The sequence below is a fragment of the Arvicola amphibius genome, chromosome 5 (genome assembly GCF_903992535.2).
Source record: "Arvicola amphibius chromosome 5, mArvAmp1.2, whole genome shotgun sequence".
Taxonomy (NCBI): Eukaryota; Metazoa; Chordata; class Mammalia; order Rodentia; family Cricetidae; genus Arvicola; species Arvicola amphibius.
The window spans coordinates 157956504-157966449 of NC_052051.1; the positions used below are offsets into that span (position 1 = coordinate 157956504).

Below are 9946 nucleotides of genomic sequence, written 5' to 3' on the forward strand. Positions count from 1 at the left end.
TTCTCACATCTTCCTTTAACCCATATTTAGTAATCTGGGTAGCACCACGAGGTGTAGCTTACCAGGAGAGATCTTAACCTGTGTCCATCTCGGAGAGGAGCAGCATGGAGACTCCTATGGGGAATGCCTGAAGCGTCTCCCCAACTCTACTTCCATGTTCCCACAATTCTGTTCTGTCTACTTCACCTCTCTTAAAGGGCCAAGGCAGTTTTCTTTATTAATTAACAAATGAAAGAAACATAGACAGATAACTCTCCTCCATCAGCTCCAGGACTAAAGACAGCCTTGTACCAAAATGCACAGAGGAGGCTGGAAGTCGGTAAATCAAAGCACACAAAGTGGACCTGTGGCCTATACACGTATATGCATCTACTGACACAAAAACCACAGCTCTCATCTTAAAGGGACTAAGAGACTGTTTATTCCAGAACCATTTTGAATGCTCATCCTGGCTAGGTACCATAGATTTAGGTGATCCTAAATCCCATGGTTCAGTGTGGAAGTAATTTTTTTGTAGTTTTACAGAACAAAGAAACTCATAAATCAAGGCCACTTTGACATTGGTGGATACATTAGAGAGACAGGTGCAGTGAGATGGAAGAAGCTTTCCTATAGGCCCTAGATGATTTCTAAACCTTTGAGTTGGTGGATGCTAGTGATCTCCTAAATTAGTTGATTCCAAAAGACTTTTCCTTATTGTTCACAGCGTGTTAATTCTGACACAGAAATGGGCCAGCAATGGCTATTCCAAGGGGGAGGGAAAGAGTCTAGTACTAGTCCAATAAAAGATGACTAGTCTTTGAAGTTGACACATTGTAATTTCTGCACAGTAGTAAAACTGTCATTAGTTATTCACTCTCTACAGACGCAGCTTATTTCCACAAATTTTCATTCACATACAAAACTCGCATGCATCCACGCGTGCGCACTTGCACACACACAGACACACACACGACCCTGTCTTCATATACATCTGGAGATGACTTTAAGAACTGTGAAATTATCATAAACAATGTTGGAGAATAACACTAGGCTTGAACTGTAGAGGCACATTCTATTCACTTACAGAAACTTTAAAGAACAATTTTAACAGCAGAATGGTTTAATCAATAACTGACCCTTTCCTACTGCCATCTAAGAAAGCCAAATTTACCTATAAGCTTGCTCATTGATGTTCAAAATAACCTCAAAACCATCTTGTTCTGTTATAGCTTTGTAAAGACTAATACAAAACGTCATAGTTGCTGTGAATTTGCCTATTGACTGATATTATGACTTAAAAATGGGGAACATCTTCTTTGTGTTTCTATACTTTATGCATTTTGGCACATGACACAGTGCACATGTAGAGGGCAGAGGGCAAACTCCGAGAGCCAATTCTCTCCTACCGGGTGTCTTCTCAGAATCAGACTCAGATTCTACATACTGATGACAAGAGCCTTTATCTTTCAATCAATATGCCACCTTATATTTACTTCCTACTCTCAAAATATTTCTCAGTCACAATAATAATAACTGAATATTTTAGAAATATGCATCATCTCTTTGTTTTATTTTATCATCTTATCAGCAAACTGTTGATTTATTTAATGATTAGCTCGTGCATAAATTAATACAGCCACTTATTTAATTAAACAAATGACAACATTGTAGGTAAGCATTATCATCTAATGTTTAAACATGGGTTGTGCAGAAAGCAGTTAAGGTTGGAGTAATTTCCTTATTGATTCACTTAATGTACTGTGCCTATCTTGGAAACAAGAATACAAATATGTGCATCTGGGGTGATTATCAAGCTCCATTGTCAATACATGGCAATTTTTCTGAAGGAGGTTTGACATTTGATCAAGATATGTTTTAACACAGGTGTATCAGAACATACATATTTTGCTTATTTTGTGTGTATGCATGTTTATATGTCCACGTGTGTTAATATACATAAATGAACACATGCTGTGCATGAATATGAATGTCAGGGGTCAGCCTTGAGTGTCTTCCTCAACTACCCTCAACTGTCTTTTGTAGTCTGTTTTACAAGACTGTTTCTCAGTTATAACAGGAGATCATTAATTAATTAAGGCCCAATGTCCAGGAGCCCAAGGATCTGCCTGCTTCTACCATCCCAACACTGAAGCACAAGGGAGTTCCACCATGCCTAAATGTATTTTCTAACATAAACTCTAGAGTTTTGTACAAGTATAGAAATCACTTTATTGACTGAGACATCTCAAAAGCCTTCATCTATGGATGGGACCTTGTAAGAACCCTCCATCTACTTTAGGGTGTTAGCTGTTATTGTGCATGTCATGTTTAGGTGACCACATTGCTATGATTTAGTTGGTGTAACTCCATTCCATGTATAGAATATGCCATGTTGTAACATATGTGATGGTTCTCTTGGTTCTTACAATCATTCTGCCCCTTCTTCTGTGGTGTTCTTAAGCCTTGGTTGTAGGGGCTCTATTATTGTTCTCTGTATTCTTATCAGCTGTAGATTTCTGTCACAATGTCTACCTGTAGCAAAAGCTTCCTTGATACAGGTTGAGATATTTATCTCAGAATATAAGGATAAGTACTTAGGTGATATACCTACTAAGGCTGAAGAATATTCCATTTTTATATGTGTGTGTATACATGTTCATGACAGAAGTTAGTGTGAGCACACATGCCACATTGTATACGTGGAGATGACAGCACAGGCTTCTTTATTGGTCCTGAGCTTCCACATTTTAGAGGCAGCATCTCTTGTAGTTAACCACTGCGTACTCCTGTTTCTGTTCTGTAAATTTTAAGGGATTATCTTTCCTCTCTGTCTCATTTTTTCCTTAGGAGCTCAACTGCATTCAGCTTTATATGGGTTCTGGAGACTTGAACTCTTGTCCTCATGCTCGATAACAAGTACTTTATTCAAGGAACCATTTTACCATAATGGCATTTTATTTTCTGTATGTACCTCATTGTTTTATACCCATTTATTAGCTGATTATTCTGAAGACGGTATTTTGAAATAAAAGATAGCATGTCCCAACTCTCATGATAATGCACATCTTTGTATGAATCTCAGGGGTGAGGCTGGCTTTGGGCACACAGTATTTAAGCTGCAAGTCCCTGTGTTTACTAGTCTTCTGGCTACTTATTTATACCTTAATATGTAGTCTCTGTTTTCAGACTCATAATTCCAAGAGAACTTGCTGTTAAAGTGCACAGCTAACAGTAAGTTTTCACTAAGAAAACAATCATCAGAAAAGAATAAGTTTCGTTCACATTTCTGTTCCAAAGACAACGTAAACTGTTTCTAGAAAACTCATGAAATATAATTCAATCACAAATTCCTTGTCAACGGTTTAACTTCACTCACTGGCTACTTCATTATAAACATTTTAAACACTGAAATAAAGAAAAAAAATGAATTTCTGCATAAAATCTGGTGATTCTGTATAAAAAGGATGATTAAGGATAGAGCAGCTATGACTGACTAGAAATTAATGACAAAGCTATCAATAAGTTTATAGTCCTTTCATTGCATACACAACCTTCATTCCTATTCTTCAAAACATACATTTCAGGGCAAGATATGTGGCCAAATATAATGTATTTCAAGTCCCAAATTACCTTACTAGGGTGTTTTCAAAATCATCTCTATCCTGCATCCACAGTATGTAAATATGGAGAAGGGGTATAAAAACTAAACAGAAACTGCCGCCCATCAAAGTGAGAATTGGAAGCATCTCAAAGAGTTATTTCTCATGCTTCAGCTCAAACGATAGAGGAAGAGTAGGAGAGCCCCGCCCTTGAGAGGGAAGGTCTATTCTTCAACCAAACAACTTGTTATCTTGCCTTGCCAGAGACTGACTTAAACAAGATCATGTGTTTCCATCATTGCTAAAAAGAAAAGATGAGCACACCTCCATTCTGAGGCTTTCAGGCCCACACTGCTCCCATCAATGACAAGAGCTCTGGGAAGAACCGGAAGATACGATCGGATGCAAACGAGCCTGGAACTGATGCAGACACACTTTACTTTCCTAAATACCATGTTTTGGTTTCCCAACTTTACAAAAAAATTAGGCTAATTATTAAAATCAGATAGCCAAAAATATCCATATAGGAACTAATTTTGGATCCATCAAATTCCCTTTGTTTTCTGGTATTCTGTCTCTAGAACAGAAAGTTAAGAATTTTCAGAATAAAGAGTATATTGCACAGACACATGCACTGTAAATGAAACTGATAAAGTCCCCCAAGCCAGCCTTCTTCCAAGAAACGATGCACACAGAGTGCTAAGAGTCACCTTGGAATTATCAGCAGCAGCGGATTTCAGAACTACCATGGATACAATCTCTTCCCTGATGGGCTACATTTACTAAAGCAGAATTGCATACTTAGCAATATTTCAGTCAGCTAGAAGTAGAGGTTAATAGTAGTTAACATAGCTTGCAGAAACAAGAGCTAAAGAGCAAAACCTGTATGTTCAGACACTATTACAAGTTAGAATAAAATCAATACAGTAAATCAAATTTAAATTTGTAAACTTTTTCTAATTAAAATAATTACATTATTTTCCTCTTTCTTCCTCTCAACACATCTTCAATTTTTCTTCTTTTCTTTCAAATTCATGAACTCTAGTTTTTAATTGATGATACACACACACACACACACACACATATATATATGTGAAACAAAATTTTCCACAACATTAAAAAATACATCACATTCATTATGATAAATATTTTGTCAGAAAATGCATTCTTATAGCAAGAAATACACCCTTGATGGCCCTTGCCCTAAGACACCGAATTCTATGGCTCTGAGAGCAAGTCAGACACCTTTGAGACTTTAAGGGAACTAAGTTCAACATTCACCATGGAGATTTATCATAGGTTTTAATGTCTGACTTTTTTCTCTTCAGAGTCTGACTTGAATACAGAAATATAAGATATGGTTCAAACTAGGACATTTAATTCTATTTTCTATCTAAATAGTCTGCTGGCAACATCCTTAGCATTCATGAAGTTATAGCCAGTTTGAGGCTCCTATGGTCCAAGCATTCCTACAAAGAGAATGTTTGTAACATACAGGCAGTGAGCAATCAGTGTCCAGGATTTTATCCCCATGATCAGCTGCCCAGGGACACTGCAGGCATAGATTATTTTGTTTACCTTCTTTTAGAAAAACAGAAACTCCACAGTATTACATCAGTATCAAGTTACCAATAAGTTCTTAGGGTGTTCTCCCTGAAGATTTTGGTAGCATATTAAACACCAATTGCAGGAGAAAAGACAGTCGTGTAAATTTTGCAACCAAGTCATTGTTGTGTGAATGAGGACTGCTGAGTAGCCTGCCAGCCAGGTTCCAGCATTCATGACCTCATTGCCTTGCATGAATGCTAAGGGAGGCCAGCCCTCTGTGAGTCACTGAGAGAAGTTGCTTGCATTCTTTCCTGTGGTGAGCCTAGTTTAAAAGGGCCCAGCAGCTTGAAACAATCCTCAGAAGAATGGCTTATTGGTAACTGTTAATGCCACTTCACACTGGCATAGTGAGGCCCAGGAAGAAAATATGGCAAAATTTGATACTTGATTTCAGGACACCCGATTTTCATGCTAAGGTTCTACTATCTTCATGAAGTTCGCTTTATAGCTTTCAGAAACAAATTTTACTTATAACACTTTAAGAAAATTAGACTGTCATATGACTAATGATAAAAATTTCCATAAAACAATCCTCAATGGACATGAGAGATGATTGTATGGGTAAATGCACTCTCTGTGCAAGGCCGATGATCTGAGTTTGACCCAAAGAATACATGGGAAAAGAATGATGCAGTCATGTGTATCTGCATCCCTAGCTCTCCTGTGGTGACATGAGACATAGAGGCAGGAAAATCACTGGACACTGGTGGGCCAGCCCAGCAAGAGTATTCATAACAGCAGAAATAACATGGCATTGCCTCAAACAGACAAAGGAAAGAGCTGACTACTGAAAGTTGTCTTCTAATCTCACACGCATGCCATGGAGTGCTATATCACACATGCACTAAATAATAAATAATAATAATATTAAAAATCCTTAATTTCTTTAATTTTTCCTCTGTTTCATTTGTTCATCATTTAATCATCCCTTCGTTTATGTTGGTGAGATCAAGTATAAGCAAGAATATAATTTTCAATTCTTTGTAGTTATGGTTGTATTATCTACCACTAGTTACAGATATATTCCCCACATACCACTCTCTAGACAACTGTACCTACAACCTCAGAACCTCACCTACATTGGGGCTAAAATATCACTCTCCTCCAAACAATGGGATAGATGTCTCCTCCTGCGGGAGAACAACCAAATAGAAGAGTTTCCATTCAAGTTGTCCCCAACTTGTGATAGAAGAAAGGGACAGGTACTTCTGGCCAACACTGGTTCTGGGAGCACACATTGCAATTCCAAACTATGCCCTCAAATAAGCTTTTCTGTACTCTGCTATGTATTATATTATACCTAGGCATAATGAGGTAAATAATGATTAAAATAAGGGAAGAGATATGGACAGTAAGAAGATTGAGTCTATCATCTAGTTTGTCTATGAGAATAGAAACACATCCTTTCTAAGTTCCTTAGCAACCAAACTACTTCTCTCTTACTCTCATAAAGGGAAATTCCAAACAGCTATTAGGGTCCCTGAGTATCACACATGTGCTCCTCTATCAGTTGTAACAGTATTTTCTTTTTCTAATATGTACTGGCTTCTTTTTACAATCTGTGTTAAACCCAGTTTTCACTTCTTTGGATAAAAGGCCAAGGACACAGAAACATCTGACTGGACCCCAACTGTTTATGACAATGCATGTTTTAATAATTCAATTACAGCATTTCTACCCTCTGTTCCCCTCTAACCTTTCTATGTATCCCTTCCTCCTTTCCTTCAAATCCATGGCCTAATGTTGTTCTCGTTCTGACAAATAAAGCTTGCCTGTAGATCTGAGGGCACAGCTAAGCACGATTTAACCATAGAGGCCAGGTAGTGATGGCACATACTTTTAATCCCAGCATTTGGTAGGAGCAAACAGGAAGATCAGGAGTTAAAGGCCACCCTGGGATACACAAAACTGAACAAGTCTAAAAGAGAAACAGTCTGGCAGTGGTGATTCACACCTTTGATCCCAGCAGTTGGGATCTCATGCCTTTGATCCCAGTACTTGGGAGATACATGCCTTTATACTAGGGAGGTAGAGGCAGGAATCTAAGGCAAGTGAAGATAGGATCTCAGGTTCATTTAGTCTGAGGATTCATGGAGATAGAATCTCCCCGATTCAGTCTGAGAATTTTTAGAGACAGAATTTCCCCCTTTCAGGTTGAGGATTCCTAGAGACACGATCTAGCCCGTTCAGTCTGAGCATTCATAGAGGTAAAAAGTTTCTGGAGACTGCTCTGCTTCTCTGATCTTTCAGCTTTCATGCTAATATCTGTCTCCAGGTTTTTAGTGTTAAGACTAATTAGGGTCGTGCTTCACCCTCTTTTTCACTAATGGTTATTTGTAAATATATATATATATTTCTAAATTTAACCTGTTCTGTCCATGTAATACCGCCTGTATATTTTTTTGGCTATTTGGCTCTAGACAGCCAATTGGTGTGCTCTGCTTTTCTGTGGACATGTTCTTAGCTTTCCTCAGTTGCCTACAGTTCTTTGTGAGAGTTGAGGCCATATGTCTGCCCAGATTGGCATGTTTTAAATATTTTTTTTTGCTGCTTTTTATATTTACCAGTAATCTCTCTGTTTTAACTGGCATCTTCCACTAAACAGGTCAAATTTTCTTCTACTGAATGAATATTTTACCTACCACTTTATTCTTATGGTGATGGCAAAACTCATTGGTACAGTTATCCTAATGTTGCCTCCAGTGTCTGGTAAAATACTCTATCTACAGAATTCTTTCCAGATAAGACGGGACTTTGAACATGTTTAGCTCTCTATTTTTTTCAACATTATCCCATACAATACACATATATAAGTTATTATGTGCGTATATATACATTTATGTTTGTGTATGGATGACGTTTGTGTAACCATGGGAACATGCGTTCTCCTTGGACTTTTACTTACTTTCAGTTATGTGTTAGAAAACCCTCCAGAAGTCATTTGTCCTGCTGCAATGTATCATGTAACCTTTTCTAGATTGGGTATACTAACAAGTAACTTTCTGTTACAGCTTGCTAGTTTGATGTCAATTGGACTCAAGCTTGAGTCATTTGAGAAGAGAAAATTCCTCTACCAGATTAGGTGTAGACAAGCCTGTGGTACATTTGCTTAATCTGTGGCTGGTGTGAAAGAGCCCAGTCAATTGTGAATGTTGCCCACCTCTGGGCAGGCGGTGTGTAAGGAAGCGGGCTGAGCATGCCATAGGGAGCAAGCTAAAAAGCAGCAATTCTCCATGGTCTGTCTCTCCTGTTCCTGCCTCCAGGTTCCTGGCCTGACTTCACTTGGTGGAAAACTATGACCTAAGAGTTGTAAGTGGAAAGAAACCCGTTCTTCCCTAAGTTTCTTAAGGTCCGATTTTATCACAGCAATACAGACCCTAACTAAGACACTTTCCTTTCTTTGTTTTAAGTGAAATCTTACATACATACACACTTCAGATTCCAGGGCTTTATTCTAATGTCATTATTTGTACCCACTATTACTTCTCAAAAGCTGGATTGAAATCTGACCACTATTCTTTCTAAAATCATAATTTATTTTTTTATTTTTGTAATAATCTCTTAAAATTCTTTGTTTCATTATTTTACTAATTGTGATTACTGTAGCTTCTGATAGGCATTTTATTCTGAAATATATATCCTCTGTATGTCTTTTGGATTGAGTTCTTATGTCTTTTTAAATAATGTTGTTATTTACTTAAAATATATCTTCTAGCCTCCTCTTCCCTGCGGCACACTAGGGACCATGGCCGATACTCGCGTGAGGCAGGTCAAGATCAAGACAGGCGTGGTGAAGCAACTGGTCAAAGAAAAAAATGATGAATGAGAAAGAAGCAAAGCAGCAACCAGAAAAATATTCAAAAAATGAAGACTGGAGATAGTGAAAACTCTGCTATTAAGAAGCAGGTAGAAATTCTTCAAGAGTCCCGGATGATGATCCTAGCTTGCCAGCTCCAGTTAAAGGCTACATATACCGAACTTCAGCAGATACTTGAAAGTGAAAAAGATTTGGAAGAAGCTGAGGAGTATAAAGTGTAGTTCTGGTTTCAGTGAAGTTAGAAGCCTGAAATTTTTCTGTACAGAGTGTTTTTTAAATTAAATCCTGGGGTCCATTCTATAATTCGTTATTTTCAGTCACTGCTGTGTGTATTAATATGAAAATGTGGTTATTTTTATGCAGTTGCATATATTTTTGCATAACTTAATGTGTCAAATAAATGAGCTCACCTAAAAAAATATCTTCCATGTTTGTCATTACTTTACCCTTCTTTCATTTTGAGACCCATGCACAACCTTAAGTATTTACTTCCATACCTATCCATGTGCTTTTCCCTGATGCTATCACAGAAAAATACTGAAAACTCACTCATTCCAATATACCCATTGATTTTTTAAAATGTTCATTTCATTAGTGATCACTATTACACTTGATACTTATGCTTTGTTTTCCTCTGTGTCAATTAACTACTACTGTAGAATAAAGAAATTCTAAAAATTAGTGGCTTATTGTAACATCCAAGTTTCTTGCTTATGTAAGCAAGCAATTGAGCTTGGCTCATCTGGAAAATTCTTTTGCCAGCTGTACCTGAAGAAGCTCCTTCAATAGCTCATCTATCTCTAGATGTCTAAGATTATCTCATTGAAAACACTGACAGCTGTTGGCTATGAGACTTACTGCTCAGTCTAGGGAGTTTTCTGTTGGCATGGCTATTCTCTGTCCTTAGTAGTCTTCATGTTTAATAAACTATAAGCAATGG

General features: G+C 37.5%; 1 pseudogene; it reads left to right on the forward strand.

Moving 5' to 3' along the window:
• The first annotated feature begins 8934 nt into the window (after positions 1-8934).
• LOC119815904 lies at positions 8935-9256 on the forward strand (annotated as a pseudogene).
• Positions 9257-9946: the final 690 nt, after the last annotated feature.